Raw genomic sequence first — 25429 nt, 5'->3', positions numbered from 1 at the left:
CTCAACAGTTAGATTTAATAAAAAGATATGAGTTTGACATGGAAGGCCAAAGAACGATAAATTTCTCTGAGAAATAAAAGTAGAAAGTGTTGTGGTTTTTTTTTTTTTTTAATGTTGACTAATGTCTTTTTTTAAAACTCAGTTTTCTGTTTGACAGAAAAAGTCAGAGACTTCTGAACCAGGAAAAAATAGAAAATATGAACAGACGAATCACAAGTAATGAAATTGAAACTGTGATTAAAAATCTTCCAACAAGCAAAAGTCCAGGACCAGATGGCTTCACAGGTGAATTCCATCAAACATCAAGAGAAGAGCTAACACCCATCCTTCTCAAACTCTTCCAAAAAATTGCAGAGGAAGGAACACTCCCAAACTCATGCTATGAGGCCACCATCACCCTGATACCAAAACCAGACAAAGGTATTACAAAAAAAGGAAATTATGGACCAATACCACTGATGAATATAGATTCAAAAATCCTCAACAAAATACTAGCAAACAGAATCCAACAACAATTAAAAGGATCATACACCACGATCAAGTGGGATTTATCCCAGGGATGCAAGGATTCTTCAATATATGCAAATCAATGTGATACACCACATTAACAAATTGAACGATAAAAACCATATGATCATCTCAATAGATGCAGAAAATGCTTTTGACAAAATTCAACACCCATTTATGATAAAAACTCTCCAGAAAGTGGGCATAGAGGGAAGCTACCTCAACACAATAAAGGTCATATACTATAAACCCACAGCAAACATGATTCTCAATGGTGAAAAACTGAAAGCATTTCCTCTAAGATCAGGAACAAGACTAGGGTGTCCACTCTCACCGCTATTATTCAACATAGTTTTGGAAGTCCTAGCCATGGCAATCAGAGAAGAAAAAGAAATAAAAGGAATCCAAATTGGAAAAGAAGAAGTAAAACTGTCACTGTTTGCAGATGACATGATACTATATATGGATAATCATAAAGATGCCACCATTGATAGAGCTAATCAATGAATTTGGTAAAGTTGCAGGATACAAAATTAATGCACAGAAATCTCTTGCATTCCTATACACTAACAACAAAAGATGAGAAAGAGAAATTAAGGAAACACTCCCATTTACCACTGTAACAAAAAGAATAAAATACCTAGGAATAAACCTACCTAAGGAGACAAAAGACCTGTATGCAGAAAATTAAAAGACACTGATGAAAGAAATTAAAGATGATACAAATAGATGGAGAGATATATCATGTTCTTGGATTGGAAGAAGCAACATCGTGAAAATGATTCTACTACCCAAAGCAATCTACAGATTCAATGCAATCCCTATCAAACTACCAATGGCATTTTTCACAGAACTAGAACAAAAAATTTCACAAATTGTATGGAAACATAAAAGACCCCGAATAGCCAAAGCAATCTTGAGAACGAAAAATGGAGCTGGAGGAATCAGGCTCCCTGACTTCAGACTATACTACAAAGCTACAGTAATCAAGACAGTATGGTACTGGCACAGAAATAGATCAATGGAACAGGATAGAAAGCCCAGAGATAAACCCACATACATATGGTCACCTTATCTTTGATAAGGGAGGCAAGAATATACAGTGGAGAAAAGACAGCCTCTTCAATAAGTGGTGCTGGGAAAACTGGACAGCTACATGTAAAAGAATGAAATTAGAACACTCCCTAACACCATACACAAAAATTAACTCAAAATGGATTAAAGACCTAAATGTAAGGCCAGACACCATCAAACTCTTAGAGGAAAACAGGCAGAACACTCCATAACATAAATCACAGCAAGATCCTTTTTGACCCACCTCCTAGAGAAATGGAAATAAAAACACAAATAAACAAATGGGACCTAATGAAACTTAAAAGCTTTTGCACAGCAAAGGAAACCATAAACAAGACAAAAAGACAACCCGAAGAATGGGAGAAAATATTTGCAAATGAGTCAATGGACAAAGGATTAATCTCAAAAATATATAAACAGCTCATGCAGCTCAATATTAAAAAAACAAACAACCCAATCAAAAAATGGACAGAAGCCCTAAATAGACATTTCTCCAAAGAAGATATACAGATTGCCAACAGACACATGAAAGAATGCTCAACATCATTAATCATTAGAGAAATGCAAATCAAAACTACAATGAGATATCATCTCACACCGGTCAGAATGGCCATCATCAAAAAATCTACAAACAATAAATGCTGAAGAGGGTGTGAAGAAAAGGGAACACTCTTGCACTGTTGGTGGGAATGTAAATTGATACAGCCACTATGGAGAACAGTATGGACGTTCCTTAAAAAACTAAAAATAGAACTACCATACAACCCAGAAATCCCACTACTGGGCATATACCCTGAGAAAACCATAATTCAAAAATAGTCATGTACCAAAATGTTCATTGCAGCTCTATTTACAATAGCCAGGACATGGAAGCAACTGAAGTGTCCATCAACAGATGAATGGGTAAAGATGATGTGGCACATATATACAATGGAATATTACTCAGCCATAAAAAGGAACTATTTATAGTGAGGTGGATGGACCTAGAGACTGTCATACAGAGTGAAGTAAGCCAGAAAGAGAAAAACAAATACCATATTCTAACACATATATATAGAATCTAAAAAAAAAAAAAAAAAGGTCATGAAGAACCTAGGGGCAAGATGGGAATAAAGATGCAGACCTACTAGAGAATGGACTTGAGGATATGGGGAGGGGGAAGGGTAAGCTGGGACAATGTGAGAGAGTGGCATGGACATATATACACTACCAAACGTAAAATAGATAGCTAGTGGGAAGCAGACCCATAGCACAGGGAGATCAGGTCGTTGCTTTGTGACCACCTAGAGGGGTGGGATAGAGAGGGTGCGGGGGAGGGAGATGCAAGAGGGAAGAGATATGGGGACATATGTATGTGTATAACTGATTCACTTTGTTATAAAGCAGAAACTAACACACCATTGTAAAGCAATTATACTCCAATAAAGATGTTTAAAAAAAAATAAAAACTGTGATGAGAACTTAAGCTTGTGTTTTTTTCATATTATTAAAAAATCTGTGGATATAACATTTTTAATGGCTGCATAATATAACACTGTAAAGACATATTAATATATGTGCCAATTCCCTTATTATTGTACATTTATGTTAAATTTTCTCATTTTTCTCTGGTATAAGCCTAAGATGAACAAGATAGTTGCTTTCTTCTGTCCATTTCCCGCTCTTTGTGGTAATACTTAGGTCTGCTCTATCCTTAATCAACCACGTGGTTTGAGGAGGATCAACCCAGCTCCAGGGGTGGGAGTCCTGCCACTGGCCATGGACGTTGGTTCAGGAACAGGCACATGACCATTTAAACAAGACAATATGTTCCCATGACATTCTTCATTCAGAAACTCCATTTTCAGTTGTAGACTTACTATGTGTGGAACCAGAATATCTTCCAATGGGTCAGATAAGCATAGCCACAGTACAAAATTCTGGTGGGAATCTTTAAAAGGGCACAGTGAATGTGATTCAAGGAAGAGAGAGAGGGAGCCTGACCTGTTTGGGGAATAGAAAAGACGGGGATCTGTCTGAAGCCAGGACGGAATGTATGTCTAGAGAAAAAGCTGGTGAAATAAGAATCAGCATGTAAAAGTAAATTCACTGAAATTTAGGATATGTCCATTTCATAATTGTTTATTTTGTCCATACATTTAAAATTCTGTGACAAAATAACTATACTGTAGATTAGAAAGGTTGCTAGATTATCAAATGTTAGCAAAACTGAAATCCTCAAGAAAAACCTCATTACCTGAAGGTGGCTGAGTGTTTGTTCTATATACAACCTCAGCTCATAAGACAAACTCAGGGACTGAGATAGAAAGAAGGCAATCACTAAGCAACTTTCTGAAGTCAAGCAAAAGTATCTACCACTACCCAAAGAGACATGTCCAGTTTGGGCTGTCCAGAATCACAACAGAGGCTGAAAGACATGGTCACACTCTTTTGAAGTGTCAATGAATTTAGTTAATCCTGGAATCTTCAGGTCTTTGCTGACAAAAAGAAACCTAAATGAGTAAAAGATCATGGATCCCTGCCCTCTCATCAACTGAACAAACCGTGCTTATACCACTAAGATATACTTGTAAGTACAGGGCAGGCTGATGAGTTCGGGAACTTGGAGATCACACTAAAGGAAATGATGAAATTATCTATGAGCCAGTGGGAGACAAACTTGAGTGTGCTTGTAATAGGAGGCTCTAGACTGGCATGCACAGAGACTTCAGATCCACGTGCAATGGTGGACAAGGCCTGAATTTAAACTCAAGTCACTTGGCACAGTGTCTATAGTATTGTACCCGCTACAATGGCTGGCAGGGTGCCAGTATTTTATATCCTGGCTTCTGAAACATTGAACAGCAGTTCTGACCCTTGTTAAAATAGGTGGATACAAATATTTGAAGTGGCTTATAAGAATACCTATAATAAAGTAGAAAAATACCAATAAACAAGGCACAGGAAAACTATAGATAGAACAGAAAAACAAGACGAAGGGAAGAGCTATGACATAGATATGAATGTCATATGGATCTACCCATTTCCTACAATGACCTGCAAATTTGGCTTGAGTTTCCTGCCAGCCAAGGCACAGAGTAACATGAGCACTTCAGTTTGTGCTCTCCAAAAGAAATAGGCATCTCTGTGTTTTTTCGTGGGAGGGTGGAGGGAAGAGGAGGGAGTGAGTTTTCAAGATGTGAATATTTGGTAACTAATTAGTTTTGGAAGTCTCTAAGCTGCCATTATAACAATGATTATTTTCTTTTATATGGCACTTAAAACTTCACAGAGTAATTTCACTCGCTTTCTTTAATCTGCACAAAAATCCCGTGATGCAAAATTTGAAGAAAAGATATTATATTATTAAAGTAATAATGCATCTCTCATTCATGCATCAAGGAATATTGCCTCACCGTAAGCACAGCACAAAAGCAGAAAATAAGCAGAAAGATCACTGAGATAATAAACCAAATGACACCAAGCATATGCACAGAAAAAGCTTCTCACTCAGAACCTACACCCCCTTACTGAACCTGAAATTCTAACAAGATTAGTTAATTTCTTTCCTAAACTGCAGCAGATTGAAAGTAACAAAATAGGGACTATTACAGAGAGGCACTCTGAAAGGCCCCCAAACTGGTACATATGAAAGCAGAGGGAAGAACTAAAAGCAAACAGAAGAGCAGTCAGTGTGAAGACTAAAAACTCTAAATACTCACCAAGCATATAGGCAGGGATGTGTCATGGGGCTCAGATTCTCTCTGCCCTGGACCCTACCCTCCATGAATCACTTCTTCACATCACTACCTCAACCATCTTTAAAGAACTAAAATGTGATCATGATCACTCACTCCCAACTCTTACAGCCTTTCAGAGACCTTCCAAGGCTCACAAGATAAAATCCTTATTCAAAAAGGCCCACAGGGTTCTATAGTTTCTGGCTGCTGCTGCTGCCTGCCTCTCCCACCCGGCTCTCCTTTCCCTCTCATTTCAGCACCACCTGGGTGGGCTTCTACACATTTCCTTCCTTCTGTCTACCTGTAAGTGTCTCAGTGCTGCCTCTCCTGGGCAACTTGAAAGGTCACTTCCCCGGAAAGACTTACCCAATCCTGGAGAATATATTAGGTTTTTCTGTGAACCCTTAGCACCTTTGCATTTGAGAACTGATCGTGGTTGCACTTATTAGTCTGATTGTTTAATACCTGTTTCCTCCACTGTACTGAGAGCTCTGGGAGAACAAGGACCTTGTCTGGAGCACATGTCGAATAAATATTTGCTGGAAAAAAAATGGAAATGTAAGGTCACAGGGCAAGTATGTTACATCTTCCTAGTATATAATATTTCAATTTTACTAAAAGATCTTTTTGAGGAGGGGAAGTTATTATTTGCTTTATTAAAGCGAAAAAGAGAGATTCATTGTGGAATAGAATGCAAATTCATGTGAATTTTAAAACTGAAACACAAAACTTCAAGAATGCTTCAGGCTACATACCCAGATTTTTCTGGAGGCACTGTGCTCAAAATAATATGGAAACACGATGTGATAGAAGATCTCTTTCCCAAGGGAGCTAGATAACCAAAGCTTACCTTCATTTTACTAGATGAGAATATGTGTATGAAGATGGCTTTGCAAACTATAAGGCTTTGTGCAAATATCATTTCTTATTATTGCTAAGAAATCTGTGAAGAGGGGAAATGATTTTGCCCATAGTACACTGCCAATTACAGGTGAGGCAGGCCGGCGCCAGAACCCAGGTCTCCCGAGGCCTGTCCGTCCCACTGCTTTTCATTAACGCAGAGCGCCTGCCACCTGGTCCCTGCTGCAAAGGTCCCCTCCCTTACTCCCTTCCAGGCATATCTGGGGCTGATGCCCTAAGCCAGGCTCAAATACACTCCCGGCATCATAATCCAGATGCTTCCTGCTCTTTCCCGCAGGACTGGGCAGTTCCCCTCAAGGGCTGCAAACGCGCCCCAAACCCGAGCAGCTCTCTCCCTAGCGGCGAAAACGCAGAACTGCAGCGCGCTCCAGAGACACCAGCAACCCCATTTTCTTGGGGGGCCTTGTGCGCCTGCCTGGCCGCGCAGTGCAGGCAGCATTCAAGGGGCCGGAGGAGCGGGAAAGCTCGGTAGTAACTCAGGAAAGGGAACACCCCTCAGGAGCCGACGCGGCGGCCGGGCTTCGTGGTCCCGCGAGCAGAGATTGGCCACAGCTGCTGCTGAGGAAGCCGGGGACCCCTTTGGGCTTCTACCGAGGAGGGTGGAGGTCCCGCAGCCGCATTTCCCGCTCCGTGCGCCGGGCCGGGAGCCGGAGGGGGTCCGGGGAGCTCCAGTGGGGCCTGCGCACCCCAGGACGCGCCCGCCCGAGCTGGGGCGCGATGGGCTGCGAAAGACAGTAGCGCCTCTCACGCCCACCCGCGCCGCGACTGTGGAGCTTCAGGGGCGGCGCATGGAAAACACCGCCCCGCGGCTTCGGGCTCGCGCGCTGCGCGTGCGCGCAGGTGGGCGTGGGAGGCGAGGACGCTCCTAGCACGCGGCGTGCGCGCGCGCTCCCCTCGGCGCCCTCCCTCGCCAGTCCGCCGGCTCAGCCCAGGCGCGCGTCACTAGGGGTGGGGAGAAGGGGGTGGGGCCGCGGGAGCGGAGGGGCCCGAGCGCCGGCTGCGGAGCCCCAGCCGGAGCTGGGCGAGGGCGGCTGCGGTCGCTGCAGCAGCGGCGGCGGCGGCGGCGGCGGCGGCGGGAGAAGATGGTGGCGCTGGAGGTAGGAGCGGCTGGAGTGGAGCTTTATTCCCAGCCTTGGCACCAACGCTGTCGTTAGCACCGCCTGCTCCCGCGGGCCCGCGGACCCAGCTGTCAGGCAAGGTACCACCGCCAGGGACGGGTGGGTGAATGCGGGGTCCCCGGTGCTGATGCTGCCCCCGATGGAGACCCGGTCCTCGCCGAAGGGCGCCCCTGGGCGCCTGCAAGGAACAATAGTGCGGATGAGAGGGGACAGCCGGCGACATCCAGGGGGCAATGACTTGAGCCATCGAGCTAACGGGGCGGGGGAAGGGGTCGCTGAGGGTAGGTGGTGTCCGGTGCGCGCTGAGATGCGGTGCTTTGGGGGTAGCGGCGGGCCTGATGACAGTCATGGCAGGAGTGTGTGTGTGTGTGTGTAAAAGGTAGAGCCGAAGGGATGGGGGTGGCGTACGGTGTTGGGGGAAGGTGTTGGGGGATGACATTTCCAGGAATCCCCGCTAGGATCCCTCAGCTCTCGGCTGACTTCTCCGGGAGAAAGAGTGTGGTGATGGCAGCGATGAAGTGGGCAGGATGCACTTGGTGTCTGAGTGTGGAGGGAGGCATTGGGGTGGTGCGGATTTGTAAAATCCCATGTGTGTGAATCTGTGTATGTCTGTATACTCGTGTGATTGCATACTGCTCTCCAAACCCGGAGATCTGCGGGTGCCCTGACTTGCTGCCACCCGTTGACTGTAGGACAGTGTTCGTTATTTCGACCCTGCAACTCTGAGCACAGTCTCGGTTCTGCTCCTGCCGCGTGGATGGCCGGGTGTAGGGATTCTCACTTCCCTTTGCTTCCCCTCACTTCCCTCTTTTTTCACATGTCTCTTGACATGGGGATGTGGAAGTGTGCATGTGGCTTTGGGCACATGGCAGGGAAACAGGATAATGGTTACCCTTTCTGGGCTTGCTGGCATCCAGGTTTTGAAGGGAGCTTGCATCCTGTGACACTTGTCCTCTCCTCAGCCCCTGTTCTGTAAGGGTCTTAGATGCCCTGACTCTGCAGTTTCTATTGTTTATCTCTTGTCTGACCTGAAGGAGAAAGGTCTTTAATGGTCACAACCTTCTCTCTGTCCCCATAACTTTGAATGTCAACTAGACCTTCTTCCACATTTAAACACTGGAAATCTTATGGCTGAAGAATATGGTCTTTTTGTGGGTTCTTGTAGAATGAACTCTGGAGGTGTGTATAAGAGATGGGGGGTAGTATTTAAAAAGAAGAAAAAGATCATACTGAGAAATGTTTGGTATCCCCCCACCTCCAGCCTTGGTCAGCGTCACACAGGCAGGGCGTTTTCCTTAGGAAAAGGGATACTTTATTTCTACTGCTGGTGACATCCAGTCTTCCAGCCTTCACAATGACTAGGTGGTACCATGTATTATTCGGGAACTGAAATCCCCAAAGACCCATGGTGATGGGGTCCCAGGTCAGTGTGTCTGCTTTCCTAGCCAATGTAGCCTGCTAGTAGGGAATTTGGAAAATGTCAAGCTGGCAATAAGTCACCCAGTGGGAGCCAGGACACAGAATTGCATCCAAAGCCTATAGCTGTTTAATTGTTTCTGTGTGATAAAGATAGGCTTGTGTGGGGTTGGGTAGAGAGAGATAGGAAGGGAGATAGCATATTCATATGTGTGCCCACTGCAGTTTGGCTCCCCAGCTCCTGTATTTCTCCTGCGGTATTTATAGGAATGAATGCACCTTTACACTTAGTATCTTGATAACTTCTTTATTAAAACGTTGTGGGACTAGGTTAACCTGCTTAGAACCTATTTTAATCGTAACACCTTAGATTCTACTGCATTGCTGTCAGAATCCAAACTGGCTGCCTCGGTCCTCTTGAAGAGCCTGTAGCAGTCATAGCTACACAAGTAAGTATACAACACGTTGGCATCAGACGTTTCTTTCTCTTTTAAAAAATTTTTGTTTTGTTTTGTTTTGCAGAGGTTGCGTTGAAAATAATAGAACCAGGGCTGTCCACATATGTTTTTTTCTTCTCTTAATTAATGATGATCCGTAGACCAGGTTTTCTTGGAGCTGTGAGCATTAAAGTAAATTTCCTCATGTCCTTTAAGTCAAGCCGTCTAAAATTTTAATATGAGTTTGTTGGATCGCATCCAAGGTTTAAGGATAGATTTATAAAAATGAATTTGGAATCTTAGTTCTTTACTCTCTTATTAGTTCTGCCAGTTTCTTTCTGAGAAAAGTACTTTGGAATGTAAAAGGCATTCTAAGAGGTTTTAGCTTTTTTTTAAAAAAAGTTGTCGTCTTTATATTTGCAAGTAAAATACGGAGATATCAATATCTTACAAGGAAGTTTAAGAATGTTAACAATTATCAAGGTAAATCAACTGTTTAGAGAAAGAATAATTATACAACAGCACAATTGATGACTCAGGAATTAGTGATTTCCTTTCTAATGTAACTGTGATTTTTAAAATGCAATGCCCAGCTTTCTAAAGATTGGACTATTAAGGTTAATGATACAGCTTGAATCCTGTAATTCAGTCTGCTAAACAGTTGTACCTTTTGCTGTAGCCTGCAGCAAGTAATTTGTTTTGCATGGATGCGTTTTCTTCACTTAAAGGAGCATTAATTCTTTTCTTTTCCACTATTGGGTCTTTTAAAGAAGTTTGTTTTTCGGAAGACTTGGGAATAAAAGACATCTGAAAATTGACCTTTGGAGCCAAAAGGAATAAACTATGGTACCGTGGGGGAGGTGGGACTTACATCCTGCAAGGAAAAAGTAATTGTTATTACAGTTGAGAGAATTTCAAGCACTAAAACCCAAAGTTAACCCTTTGGGTCACAATGATTAATTTACAAACATTTGTTAGTTGCCTACTACATCTCAGGCAGTGTATACCTTTGGATAGGGTTTGGGAAATGTTACGGGAGCTGGAGATTTGAAGAATAAGGAGACTTAGATCCTGCCCAGAGGAAGTTCATGGCCAGCAAGGAGAGACAGGGCATGCATGTGACGAACTACAAGAATGGTGGAAAATGGTTAAGTGCTGAAAAAGCTATACGCCTGTAGAGCTGTAGGAGTTCACAGGATACAACAATGACTTCAGAAGGAAGAATCAAGAAAGATTTCTTGGAAGAGGGAGCCTTTGAGCTGACATTTACATAGGTGGAGTTTGGGCTGGCGGGGAAGGAAGGGCATACTCGGGGGAGGAACAGCGTAGCAAAGGTGGAAATTATGTGCCCATTCAGGGAACAGAATGGTGTGCTTAAAAATTCTTTCTCAGTAAAACTGGGGGAAAAAAAAGAATGATGTGCTTTGGCTGGAGCGTAGGAGATGCCCAGAGATGAAGTGAGAAGTAAGGTAAGAAAGAGAGGGTCACTCAAGGCTGTGGGGCAACTTTTCTGTGGATTGTATTCAGTAACTGCCAGGGAGCCTTGGAAGGTTTCTGAGGAGGAAGGTTGACAGGACCAGAACTGTGCTTCAGGGTGCTAATCTTGAAGCATTGTGTTGGATGTATGAAATGAGGAAAGAATGGCAGTAGCTAGACCAGATAGACTCTATTGTCAAATTAGGGGTAAGAGGAAATGAGACAGTGGGAGTGAAGGGGAGAGGGCAGACTCAAGAGACAGGGCGCAAGAATAACCTGAACACTGAGCAGGGAAGTCAGAGGTCATTGTAAGGCTCAGCTGAGAGAATGCTTGGGTCATTGTCAAGAAGGAGCTTCAGAGGAGGATGAGGAAGAGGGGAAAAAAGAAGTTTCATTTTGGGCCTGACAGGTTTGTCCAAATGAAGGGACTACCATACAGGGGTAGGTCTTGGAGAGAGGTTAGAGCTACAAAGAGAGATTTGTAAGTCATCTACTTAGGAACAATTTTAATGTCTCAGGAATGGCCAATAAAGAAAATGGAGCAAGAAGAGGCGAAGGCTAAGGGTAGGATCCTTGGGGGATGTCTGTGGGTTGGAGAGGAAAAGAGAAAAAAGCGGATATGAACAATGTTAAACAAGGGGCAGTTGGAGGAATGTGGTGGCAGTAGTGTGGTGTCATGGAGGCTGGGAAAGGTGAGGGGAGCACCATCGTTCCTATAGCACGGCACAAGGGGATGAAGGTGCAGTGAAGGAAGAGCCATTGGATTTGACTCCTGGCGTTCCTTGATTATCTTGAGGCAGGTAGAAGTGTAGCCAGCCTGTGAGGGGTTAAAGAGGAGAGGGTGATGCACATGGAAACAGTGAGGACAGAGTTCCTTTTTAGTAAGTGGGGTGAAGGAGAAGGAGAGAGAGTTTACTACATCAAAGGTAGGGTGTAGTATAGGGAAAGTAATTTTTTAGTATAAGAAGACCTGAGCCTACTTTATAAGCAGAGGAGAAGAAACCATTGAAGGGAAAAGAGATCAAAAATGTAAGGGAGAGGCTAAACTGATGGGACAGAATCTTTAAAAAGATGGGACTCTTCAAAGGAGGCACTCTTTTGAGACAGAAGCATGGGAACTTTGCGGTAGAAAGAAAGGAATTTGGCTATAGTCTTCTAAGTCAAGTCAGAGAGAGGAGGGCAGGTTGAGGTCATGGGTAGAATAATAAAGACTTGGACTAAGTGCTGTGGAAATGTAGTGGTGAGTCAATCAGGGGTGAATAAAAGATTATCACCCAACTATGAGGGCCTCCTTGTTTGGAGAGCATGAATTTGTGGTGGAACCAGTTAGCCCTATGTAATTAGTTTGACAACCACTTATGTAATTTTTGTTATTAAAATTAATAACATTAAATGTTGTTAAATACAGTGGTTCCTCCTTCCCTTAAACTCAATGAAAAGAGAAAAATGTTTGCCTTTAAAATTAGCTGAGTAAAAGACTGCACCTGAAGTATTTCCTGTGACTATTTTCTCTCAGGGATTGCCGACTTCAATAAATAATGGGGGAAAATGTAAATATTTTTAAAAAGATGAACTTTCCCTATCTGTAATGGCAGAATGTTGCAAAAGAAAAATCAAGTATAGCACTTCACCCAACACCATGCCCATCATAAGCACACAATAAGTATTTTTTGCAGGAATACATGAATAAGTTATTTCTTTTAGTAAAAATAGGTACAGTATCTAAGATCTAAAATTTCAGGATTTCTTTCCTATTTACACTGTGGACATTGAATGAGTTGCATTCCATGGCCTGTCCAAGTTTATGACAAAATTAAAACTTTTATCTGTTCATACCTGCTATACACATTGAAGCTTTACAAAAGTTTTTTTCACAGAATAATTTTGTACCCTTTAGACCCTTGAGTTATAGGGTCATGTCATGGTTCCAGACAAGTATATAGAAATTCGACTGTGGTGAGTGATGATTTTGAGGTTCTGATGATGAAATCATTTGCTCATTCCTTCAACAAATGTTCACTGAGCACCTTCTGTCTTCCATTCACTATTCTTGGTGCAAGGGATACAGCGGGGGCGGGGGAGAAAGTCCCTACTACCACCGACCTTTTAGAGGGAGGAGATTAAAACATAAATAAGCACATATATAATATGTCAGGTGGCAGTGCATGCATGCCATGAAGAAGAAAGCGAGGAAGGAGTAGAGTGTGGTGATGTAGGGGTTGCTGTTATTTTATATGGAGTGATCAGGAAAGGCCGTGAGCAGAGAGAGCGTAAACAGCTGAAAGAGTGAGCCATGCAGGTATCTGAGGGCAGGGCCTTCTAGGCAGAGAATGTCAAGAGCAAAGGGCCTGAGATGGGAACATGCTTGGCACGATCAAGGAAGCCTCACTGGTTTCCTTGCTTCGCCTGGCCATGTGGTGTCACACATGATACCTGGAGCGGTCACTTAGGGACCCTGCAATGTGATGCCTTGCCTTTAGGTATTGAATCAGTTGCCCATAAGGCTGTATCACACGTACCATGTTTGGGCTGACCTGTGGGTGAGTCAGTGCTGAGTTTATAAAAAGATAGATGTCCTCAATCACACATTTGAGTTAGAAAACTTGAAGAGTGGCTGTGTCTGAGTAGTGATGAAATACTAGTCAGCTGGAAGTAGTCCCTCTCTTGGAACTGCGCATCACTTTTCTGTGGCCTGAATCTTCTTCAGTGATAGGGTTCCTTTTCTTCTTCCATCTTTCATGTCTCATTCTCAAGTCTAAGGTCTTTGAAACTAGAACTATATGTTGTTCATCTGGGCATACCCTGCAACCCATAGAAAAACTCTTTGCCTTGGTAAGGGATCATCAAATATTTATTGAAAGGAATGGATGAGATATTTCCAAAGATCTTTTCCGTTGTAAAGAATGAGGGTAAAGCTCTTTTACCTTGATTCCTGCAGACACCTGTTTTTCAAAGAGGACACAAAATCACCACGTGATGCTAAGTAGTTTATGCACGCAGGGCCCGAGACAACGACTTGGGTACAAGTAGTCTATCTGGGAGGTGATCCCAAGAAGCACACGTGAAAGAATGGAGAAAAATGAGACAGGGAAGGAAGGAAAACCAGTAAGGAAAGAGGCAGATTAGTGAGCAGATTAACACTGTGGGCAATGGAGGCTCTGTTCTTTATGGTTGTCCACCAAGCAGTGGGGAAACTGGGATTTTATCCACCATTTAATACTGGAGACATTAAGTCCCCAGCACTTTAGTGCTGCCAGTATTAGCCTGAGCAAGCTTTGGAGGCACCAGAGAAAGCCGTTGGGTAGCTAAGCAGAGAGGAAAAGTGGGCTAGAGGCGGGAAGCTGTCAGTGTGCAGGGGAACTGTCCGTCAGAGCCACAGGTGAACTCCCAAGTGGGCTGAGGGGACAGCACAGCAACAGCCTCTGTGGCACATGGCACAGGGATATCATAGGGAATTTTTAACAGATAAGAATTTGTTTGATAGCAGTTACTGGTATTTTATTTTAGGGATTTTAATGTATTGTAACAGCTTCCTACTCTTCAGGTTCACTCACAAGCCAACTATTGACAATCCTCAATTATCTGGGGTGGAGATTACCACATATGCCCATGTATAAGGTACCCTTGATTATGAGGTGGTCCCCAATTTTCCAACGAGGTGGTTTTTTAAATGGCTTTACATCAACTTGAATAAGCACGTTTTAGGGATGTAAATAAAGGATGAAATATCTACTTATATTTATTAATCTACTTGCATTTATTTTAACTCACATTATATAAAATTAGTAATTTAAAAATATGACATTCTTCGGGGCTTCCCTGATGGCACAGTGGTTAAGAATCTGCCTGCCAATGCAGGGTACACGAGTTCAAGCCCTGGTCCAGGAAGATCCCACATGCCGCGGAGCAACTAAGCCCATGTGCCACTACTACTGAGCCTGCTCTCTAGAGCCTGAGAGCCACAACTACTGAGCCCGCGTGCCGCAACTACTGAAGCCCGCACTCCTAGAGCCCGTGCTCCACAACAAGAAAAGCCACTACAATGAAAAGCCCGTGCACCACAATGAAGAGTAGCCCCCGCTCATCGCGACTAGAGAAAGCCTGTGCACAGCAACGGAGACCCAACGCAGCCAAAAATAAATAAATAAAATAAAATAAAAACGTGACATTCTTCTACTTTTGCACTTCACAAAATCATTTCTTCAAGTGCTTTGACTTCAGAGTCTTTTCCATCATTAGGCCACTTTCGGCATATTCATTTCTATCTAACTTGTTTAAAATGTAGTACTTCTTGAATTCCCGTATGATTTTGGCCCTGTACACTTAATTCTAAGCCCCGTGTGCCCATTCACATAGCGTAAGAACAATTGTTTTTTTCCTTTCTTCCTATAGGCGTATATTCCTGCTCTCCACAACCCAGCACTTCTGCATGACTTGTCGGACATCCAATGCAGGCAGTTGTGAATGAGTATATTCTTAAATTGGTGTTAAAATCTTGGCCCCCTTCATTCATTCATTCATCTATTCTATTTCAATCCTATGACCTCCGTAAGCATCCCTATCTAGTATTGGTTGCAGTTGTTTCTGGCTATCTTCTCCAAATAGTTCTCAAGTAACCTCTGAAACGTACATCTCCTTTTCATAAAATCTTCAGTCTTACCAGGTAAATGTTTTTGACATGGTTTCTCCCTTCAAAATCAGTTGCCATCACCTCCAGGATTAATGAATTGCTTGATTTCAGTTCCTGTTATCTTGGACATAGTAGACTTTTTGCTTTTTGGCATTCAGAAGAGAGTGATTGAGGGAATGCCTATTAGGATGGGAGACTTCATATGGAGTTAAATACAAGGTGACTTTCTCTCTTCCGAAATCTAATTTTGGGGGGACTAGGAATCTCATCTTATTTTGTATACACCAGGTAATCATGGGGGTTGTTCAAGTATAGTGGTGGTAAAAGCCATCCCTGCCCACTGTTTCCTCTCCAGCCTCCTCCTCTTCTGCTCCATGGTGGATTAATTAGTGTGAAAAATACTTCAGTGATTTTGTTTCACGAAGCAGGTGATCAGCCATCGTTCTGAACAATGTAACCACTTATGTTTCTGACTTTTGATAAATTTTGTATCTCAAGATCAATTCTGTATTAATTGACAGATACACTTTATTTTAGAGAAGAGGTATACATGACAAGGTGGGCATAAATCCTTTATCCTGTAAATTGTAGCATACCTTAAATGCAAAGGAAGAGCTTATCATCTAAAGAAATTCCACTTATCAGGAATAATAATTACCCTCTCATGTGGCTATTCAATGAATTAGGATTTTTATACTGGATTTACCTACATGGGTCACACTCTATTTCAATGCCTTTAAACTTGTTTGACCACGATCTCTAGTGAGAATACCATTTACATCATAGCCTAGCAACACAGATGAGTGTGTGTAAACACACACATACACAAACATATAACTGAAACAAAAGATTCACTTAACAATACTTGTCCTTTATTATGTGTAATGCACTTGGATATCTTCTGTTCTATTCTATATGGTTGTCAACGCAGTAAACTGATTTCAGCTCTAATGGGTCCTGACAAGCAGTTTAAGAAACAGTGTTCTGTTGTATTACATCCATCAGAAGAGTGCTTATTTCCTTATAGTATGAAATAATTTCACATCAGAGAGTTTTTAAAATTTGTTTCAAATTATTAGCATATTTGGATATTTGGTAGTATGAGTGTAGGAGGTCACAGTAATACTAAAGGGAAATTTATTTTGAGTAGATGTTTTATTTCCCAGAGAAGAAATTATTAGTGTGGAAAGTGGAGCAAGATGAATGGATTGATTCTTAAATCTAGCGGCTTTCCTGGGCTGTATGACCCATGCTCAGCCCCTGGGTCCCGACTGCATTGCTGGACTGATCATCACTTATGGGTCTGCTTAATCTCTCCTCATGGTTCTTTCCTGCCCTTCTCCCTTCCTGCCTCTTTCTCAGACCACTGCCCCCAAACCCCAGGAGTTCTAGATGTTCGGTTCAATTACTTAATTCTCAACTTCAACCTAACATTTCTTCCTAGATGTAAAACTAGATTTTACACCCACTTCTCTTCCAAATAGCTTGAAAGTACAAGAGTCTTTCTTTCCTGAGCTAATACCTAGGAGGGTTTTTTAAAGGAGCTAGAATTTGTTCCACAGGTGGAATGTTTCCATAGTGTTGGGTGGTATGAAAGTCTAACCTAGTCTGATGTTCAGGTGTGATTGCACTCTTTATGGCTCTCCTGTTGTCTAGTGGAAGGACATGTCAATTCCTGTTTTCAAAGCCCAGTAGGCTCCCCGTCCAGTGAATGAAAGCAGGTTAACATCATAGCTACGAAGTGCCAGGTGTTGTGCTAAGCACTATACATACACAGTTAACTCATTTGCTTCTCATACTGACCTCACTTACTCTTCATAACTGTATCAGGAGAGGACTTATGTTACCGATAGGACTTGAGTCTCTCAGAGGTTCTCTCAGTGACTAAAGGACAGGGCCAGAGAGACTCACCTCGGGTCCAGGGATGGGAGCAGACCCTGACAGCTCCTGTCTCCTTTGTCCTGGGGCCCAGCAGAAGCCCTCCACACCAGCTGCCCAGCTGGACTCCCTTGTTTATGGTGCCCTTGTCCCATCTGGGATGTCTGTGTATGCGTAGCTGTTGCACCAGCATCTCTCCAATCTCTGCACCCTGGGGTAGAAAGGCTCAAGACATATGTAATGTGGTACTGCCACTGATTAGCTACCAACATTGAACAAGTCTCTAGACTGGGCTGAGCCTCAGCTTCCCCAGCGGTAAAAGGGGGGAATGATGAAACCTGCCCTTTCCTTCTCGTCCCCCAAAGGGCCACTGGAAGGGTCACATGGGCTATCAAGGGCTATAGGAAAGTAAGGTAGGTTTGTCACTTCCCTCATAATGACCTTGGGCAGAAGTGACATCTCCCTCCTCTAGGCTAGGGGTTGGCAAACTGTTTCTGCATATGGCCAGATAGTAAATAGGTTCCGAGGGGCCACACAGTCTCTGTCACAACTTCTCAGCTCTGCTGCTGTGGTGCAAATTCAGTGGTGGGCAATGTGTAAAGCAATGAGCAGGGCAGTGCTCCAATAAAACTTTATTTCTGGATGCTGAAATTTGAATTTCGTATCACTTTCACTTGTCACAAAATTTTGATTCCTCCCTTGATTTTTCTCCAGCCATCTAAAAATGTAAAACCACTCCCAACTCCCAGGCACTGGGCCAGATATGTTGCATGGAACTTAGCTTGCTGACTCTTGGTGTAAATGTTCACAGCGCTTTGTACCACTTGTTAGTGAGCAACTCCAGTTCACTTTGGACTGCAGCAATGCGTGCTCACTCTACTCCATCCCTCTCTTGTCCTTCCAAAATATACACCCACCCACTGCCATTTTTTCATCTCCTTTAGCACTGGGAAGGCTAATAGCATGTAGATACTCTGCACACATATACACACATATATAGTATATGCTGAATACATATTTGTTGAATATATGATTTATATGATAAGAAAATCTGCTACTTTTCTGTGTATCTTATTTTTCCATCTTTAAAAGGAATTCTGTCTATTTTCTAGTAAACCTTTGGGAATGATTAAGTTAACATTTTGTAATTAAATTTAAGGGCTTTAAGAATCATGTTTTTCCCCCCTGCTATTAACCAAAAAAGGAAAAGAATGTCAGGGAAGAAAGAAGGGGAAAGCAAACAGACAAAACAAAACCAACATTTCAGCATAAAAAGGGCTTATTAGAGAATAACTGAAGTGGCCAAACGTTTAGCTTTGGTCCCTGGGGCTTTCTGTCACTGTAGGAGCTCTGGAGGCTGACGTGCTTTGTGCCTCAGCTGCCAGCAGCCCTGCTTTTTGCTGTGCTTTCCCAAAAATTTAACTCAGGGGCCAGAACTCTGCATTTGGCTATACATAAAGATAGAATGATAGAATGTATTTTATCTTTTCATCTGTATTTTCTCAACAGGTATCAAGGAGTCACATCTCTTAAGAGCAAAGCCTTGAACACAACTCCTGTTTTATTTCTTAGTAGGTATATAGGCTCGGGAGTTGGCAGTATTAGGAAATATATAAATCTAAAATTTTCTTCTCAAAATAAGATGGGCAGAAACTGGATGGTGGAATTGCAGCATGCATGTGTGTTATTTTTCCAAATAGTCTGTGATGAAGATATTACTCTGTGTTCTGTCATGAGGAAATTAAATATATGTGCGTGTACGTGTGTGTGTATTTAAGGAGGGGGAAGGAATATGCTAGAAAATTGGAACCAAAATTGTTAATAGTCTATGCCCCTTATTAAAATTTGTTAAGGAAAAGAACAGTTAGGTCAGCTTTCAAATAAGCACTTACCTTTTTTGGTCTGCCACAACGTATTAACCTGGAGAAAAGATCCACGGCTGGTGTAAAAGAAATTATCAAGTGTGCTTTCGACTTGGCGTAAATTGTTACTGCTCTGGTAGATGCTGTCTAGCCTTGAAGACAGAATGTTAATCCAGTGTTAGAAGTGCATATTACATTTAAGTCGTGTGAGGTATTCGAAGCCTGCTTGGGGAAGAATGGAGCCTGAGGCGCTCAGGATTTTGTTCCCTATTATGTCTGAGCTGCTCCCGGTGAGACACAACATACCACTTACTGGCAGTGCAAAGACTGTTTTCAAAATTACTCTCGGTGGATAGAGGCAGAGGGGGTGAGGGAGGGGGGCAGGCTTACCTGAGAACTGCAAGGTAGGGGGGTGGTAATTACCCATCTGTCTGCGGTTTCTTGTGTGGCATGAGGCTCCCCTTGATGAAGTAGAGACTGTGCTTATGCAGGTGGATGATTAAGGTTTTGTTCATTATGTTATCTGCACGATGAGTCTTACCTTTTCTTCTTTTACTGAGTAAATTTTTTCCTTTCTTACACCCCCCCCCTCCTCCTTCTTTCTTCCACTTGGGGAATTATAGTGGGCTCATTTACATCTCATGGCTTATTTGGATGGCTCCCTTCCATGCCAGAGGTTTTCAGCTAATGTCTGGTCATCATGGATTGTCCATTCATATTAAGGCTGTGACACCGAAGATGGCCAGGCATCTGTATTAGTTGGCAGGGTTTGTAAAGGTCTTAGGTTGGGCTCCCCAGAGCAGACACTGAAAAGAGGGTGTGTGCAGGCACTGCTTTATTAAAGAGATGCTCCCGGAGGAGACTGGGAAGGGAGGGGAGAGGCAGCCAAACAGGGTATGATCCCAAAGGCACGAGGGTGGGGAAGCTGTGGTATGATGTGGCCTCAGGACTGTCCCCACCAGAGTCAGTGGGGTTGGCAGTACAGACTCCGTACCTGTCAGTCATTGGGTAAAGGCCCTGGGCGTGAGGGGGTACTGTGGGGAGGGGGACATACATTCTCAGGTATTTCTGGTTCTCTGTTTGAAAAAGCAAAGCTAGTGCAGCCCTCCCCAAAAGAGTCGTAGGTGCTGGCTGTTGACCGGGTGGGGATTTGGATGTGACACCAACATTGTCCACCACCAGACCGGTGGCTTCTCCTTGGAGCGGTCGGCCAGGGAGCCAATCCAGCTGCTTCCCTGGGAATCCCCAAATGCCAGTCTTTTTCCTGAGAAGTGGCTGCTGGCTTCTGGTGATATGTGTGTGTCACATCGAGCAGAGGACTGGGATCCAACCGTCTGGTTACAGTGAATCACCTGTTTCCATAGCCTTCTGTACCTCCATCCTTTGCCAGGCCTGTATCCCTGGGGTTCTACAGTCTAGTCACTTCCAAAGAAATGTGTTAAAATCTCGTTTGTAGATATTCTCTCTCCTATTCTCTTTGTGGCTTTATGGCTTATCTATGCCTTTATACTCATTTAAGTGGGATCTTGAGAGGAAAAGGATAAAAATGTACACGGTCAAGTTGTCACCTTTAACCAGGAGCCACTCAAAATAAAAGCTAAAGTAGAATTGTGGACTGAAAAATATATCTGAATATATATACACACACCTACATATGTACATATATATGCTTAAACATTTATATTCCTGCAACTCCATGGAAGTACACTAATAGTTGGGAATTAGCCAATCTTAGTATCACCTAGCAAAGTGGTATATTAGCCAAAAGGAATAGTTACAATTTGTTACAGTCATTAGCTGGGTACTGTGAGTCAATGGTTGTTGTTGCTATCTTTGGGCCAAGCAAGAGGACTTCTGTCTTCCCCAATATTTTTGTATAGTACCACCAGACGTGGTAAACTGCAGATGTCAGCATGAACCCTGGTTCCCATGTTATCACATCAGAGTTCATCTTGGCGGTTAACTAGTAAACAGAAACCTAAGTACTAATAACTTCGACAGGCTCCAAAACACTGTCTTGTTATTCAGGGGATCTTGAGTTAAAGAAACTGCCCTCTGTGTAGAATAGGTTTATGGAACGGGTTAGGTTCAGTAGGGTGTACATAGCCACCCTCCCCAGTTCTTCTTACATGGCTCCTTCAGGTCCACTTAACAGACTGGTTTTCTCTTCCCTGTTGGAATCCAGTCTTGGTCCTTTAGATTTCCCTCTCTTGAGTGGTGAAAAGTTAAATCCAGTCTATTGATCACATAATATAGTCCAGTGTAATAATAAAAATTCCAAACTCCTGCCTCATTCCTGACTTTTAAAATTGCACAGTAACCTGAACACAGTATAGAAATCTCAAGTGTGTAATTTGTTGAATTTTCATGTATCTTAAAACCCATATAACTAGCACTTAGACGAGATACAGAACACATCCTCACCCTCCGCCTTGCCCCCCAGGCTCCCTCTTGGCCCTTCCCAGTTAATATCAACCAGCACCCCAAAGGTAACCACTAATTTGACCTCTATCACCATAGAGCATTTTGCCCGTTTTTAACTTCATATACGTGGAATCATAGAGTATGTAACCTTTGGTGTCTGACTTTTTTGTTCAATACTGTTTTCAAGATTCATCTATGTTGTCATATGTATCAGTAGTTCATTCCTTTTTATTGCTGTTTGGTAATCCATTGTGTGAATATACTGAGTTTATTGTCTGTTCTGTTGAAGGACAGTTGGGTTGTCTCACTGTGAACATCCTTAAACGTTTATTTTGGCGCGCATAAGCGCTCATTTCTATAGGAGTGGAATGGCTGAGTCATAGAACAGGTGTACATTTAGGTTTTGAGCTATCCCCCAGAGGTTTTCCAAAGTGGTTGGGCCCATTTACTGCCACAACAATGGCCTATGAGAGCTGCGGTTAGTCCCCATCCTCGTCAGCACCTGGTTTCATACCATTCATTTAGCTCTAGCGGTGCTGGTAGGTGTGTAGTGGTGTTAAACACGTAGAGCGTTCAACTTCACCTCCTCCAGCTCAAGCAGGCTGCTTCTGTGGAGTCCACAGGAAACACATGTTGCTGTTCCACTGGCAGTACAAGTGCCTTTTGCTGCAAACACAGCCCCCACTCCCTTTGCCCTGCCGGTTCTGACTAGCTTTTTGATTTCTCGTAGCCAGAGTCAGATAACAACACCTGGGTCCCCAAACTCCAGAGGGCCTACGTCAAGCTCCCGGAGTTTTTCTTGAAGCCTCTTTGCATGGTGTGTTAGTCTGCTAGGGGTGTCATAACAGACTACCACAGACAGAGCGGCTTGTCCAACAGAAATCAACTTTCTCACCGTTCTGGAGGCTGGAAGTCCAAGATCAAGGTGGTGGCAGGCCTTTCTCCTCGGCCTGCAGACAGCCACCTAGTCTCTGTGTCTCTACATGGTCCTTTTCTCATGTGTGCACATACTTGATGTCTCTTCCTTTTCTTAAAAGGACACCAGCCGTGTTGGATTAGGGCCCCAACCTTATGACCTCATTTAACTTTACCTCTTTAACGGCCCTCTCTCCAAATACAGTCACACTGGAGGTTGAGGCTTCAACGTGTCGGGGCAGGGGGCACACAATTCAGTCCATAACACGTGGTTTGGTGTGTACATGGGAAGAGTTCTCTGCCAACTCTGCAACAACACATGAAGTACTCACGTGGCAGTCAGTTTTGTTCAATCAGAGTACAGTTGGTCATGATTTAAATTACTAGTCGGGAAGATTTTTTTTTTTATAATAGGAGTAAAACACACAGAGTAAAGTACAAAAAGTATGTACATCTTTAGTGTACAGTTTGAGGAATTTTCCATATGTATAAACCTGTGTAACTGCCACCCAAATCAGGATGTAGAACATTGCCAGCACCCCATCGATTCCCCCAGCCTCTACCTGTTCCCCCTCCCCGGAGATAAACACTGTTGTGACTTCTATCATCATTTATCAGGTTTGATGATTCTTGAACTTCATATAAAAAGAATCACATAGGTACTTCTTTTTCGTACAGATTCTTTTACTTGGCATAATATCTATGAGCTACATGCATGTTATTACAGGCATCAGTGGTTCATTCTTCTCATTGCTGTATAGTGTTCAGTTGTATAAATACACAATGATTTGTTCATCTGTTCTGCTGATGGACATCTGAGTTATTTGCAGTTTTTGGCTATATGAACAAAGCTGCTATGAACATTCTTGTATATGTCTTTCTGTCTTTTTTCCTGTTTCTTGGATATGTATTTAGGAGTGGAATTCCTTGATCATAAGGATTGGTGTGTGTCTAGTTGGAAACATTTTAATCATTTGTTTTTGTAAATACCTTTCTGTTTGATGTCTTAACATATCCTCTTCATAACTCAAGGATAGATGTAGGTATACATGCTCTGCTTTAAGGCAGAGATGTGTTTTGTTGATTTTTTTTCTGATTACTTTTATTGTCTAACTCAGTTAACAGAATGTGATTTTGTTACTTTATATATCAAAGGTAAATGAGGCATATGCTTGTGAATTCAATGGATACTGAACAGGTTATTCACACATATTTGAGGAATGTTTTTGTCACACTCTGTTAAGAAGTCAACAACCATCCACTAACATATTTTGTTTGCTTTATCTGAATCAACAAGTTTATGCATTCAGAATATTTTCATTAAAAATAGTTTTATGCACAACAAAACAAGCCAGTGCATACTTTTAATTTTTAACATCTTAGTTTTAAACATTAATTGAGCCCCATTCGAACCAAATGATATTCGTTTTTGCTAGAATACTGTAAAGCAGCTTTAAAAAACACCTAGTAATAATAAAAGGGAAAACATTTACACATTGTCACATAAGACACTGTTGAATAACATAAGACACTGCTCAAAGCACTTAATATGCATTAACTCATTTAATTCTCACAACAACACTATAAAGTCTGCTATTATTATATACCTCATTTTATAGACGAGGACACCGAAGTACAGAGAGGTCAAGTGACTTGCCCAAGATCACACAGCCAGCAAGTAGCCAGGATTCAGAGTATGTACACATATAACCACTATACAACACTGCCTTTTAACTCATTCTTTCATCTTTCTGTTTATTCATGGGAGAGAGGGCTGAGGGAAAGAGCATTCCTGCTTTTTCAATTCTTAGACATTTTCTCAGTTTAGATTAAAGCTGTAGCAGTTAAAATCTTTATTGTTACTTGAACAGATTCTGTTAATCAGATGCCTAAAGAACGCCAACCTGCTCTCACTGCCTTAAAAAAATCACATTAAAAGAATACCAACAGAAATAGTGTCACAGATGTAGAAAACAAACCTATGGTTACCAGGGGGTAAGGGGGGAAGATAAATTGGGAGATTGGGATTAACATATATACACTACCATATATAAAATAGATAACTAATAAGTACCTACTGTATAGCCCAGGGAACTCTACTCAATACTCTGTAATGGCCTATATGGGAAAAGAATCTGAAAGAGAGTGAACATATGTATATGTATAACTGATTCACTTTGCTATACACCTGAAACTGACACAACATTGTAAATCAACTGTACTCCAATAAAAATTAAAAAAAAAAAAGAATACCTCTCTCCCCCTTTTTGAGCCAGGAGGTTATATTGGGGAAATCTGTTAAGGGTAGAGCCTGGATGTTCCTCCAGACCCTCTGAGGCCCTGAAAGACCAGCCTCTCTATGGCAGGAGAATGATCCTCGGTGAGAGAGGCCTTAACCACCGTGATCTGAGCACTAACTCCTTTCTCAGGGTTCACCCTCCAAGACATTCATTCTACACGTATTTGCTACACATGGACAATGTGCCAACCCTGTGTGAGGCCCAGGGGGTTGATGGGAGCAGAGCCCCTGGAGCCCCTCTCCTCCGGGAGCTAATTTAGAATTGAGCCCAGGAGACAGGTACTCACACTAACCACAGAAATGTCACTGCTGTCATTACACCTGATAAGTGCTGTGAAGGAAAGGTGAGGGTGCTTAGGTGCGACAGGGAGCCAACCCTGCCGGGGTCGCTCAGGAAGGGCTTCTCTGTGTGGGGAAGTGACTGAGATGAGGCAGAGGAAGTAACCCCAGCGGAAGGGAGAGGGTGCACCAAGGCCCTGGGAGGGGAAGGGGTTTCTGGAGGGGACAGTGGGGGCAGCTGGCTGGATACTGAGGACAATAGGGAGCCGTTTAAATGTTTCAAATAAAGGAAAGACACAGTCAGATTTGTGCTTTTCTGAGACAGTAGATTGGAAAGAGGGCAAAAGGGAAAGCACATTTGTAAACATTTTGCAAAAGGGAAGGTGATTCCCATTAGAGCCCATCATAGAACTCCAAGGGGGAGGTGATGGTTTGAAAAATGCTGGTAGAAGAGCTGGGAGATGGACAGACCTA

The 25429-nt window shown here is 42.7% G+C and overlaps 1 protein-coding gene across 2 annotated transcripts in view; it reads left to right on the top strand.

Annotated features, from left to right (window-relative positions):
• Positions 1 to 7245: 7245 nt before the first annotated feature.
• Positions 7246 to 25429, top strand: part of APBA1 (amyloid beta precursor protein binding family A member 1) — a 243280-nt gene continuing 225096 nt past the window's right edge. The window contains exon 1 of one of the 2 annotated variants that reach the window (XM_059924869.1): positions 7246 to 7318. The gene's annotated coding sequence lies outside the window, so the exon portion shown is untranslated. Of the gene's footprint in view, positions 7420 to 25429 lie in introns of both variants that reach the window. The other variant, XM_059924868.1, reaches the window with a different exon arrangement.

The sequence above is a fragment of the Balaenoptera ricei genome, chromosome 6, assembly GCF_028023285.1.
Source record: "Balaenoptera ricei isolate mBalRic1 chromosome 6, mBalRic1.hap2, whole genome shotgun sequence".
Classification (NCBI taxonomy): domain Eukaryota; kingdom Metazoa; phylum Chordata; class Mammalia; order Artiodactyla; family Balaenopteridae; genus Balaenoptera; species Balaenoptera ricei.
The sequence above is the reverse complement of the archived record's forward strand: the minus strand, read 5'-3'. Positions and strand labels throughout refer to the sequence as shown.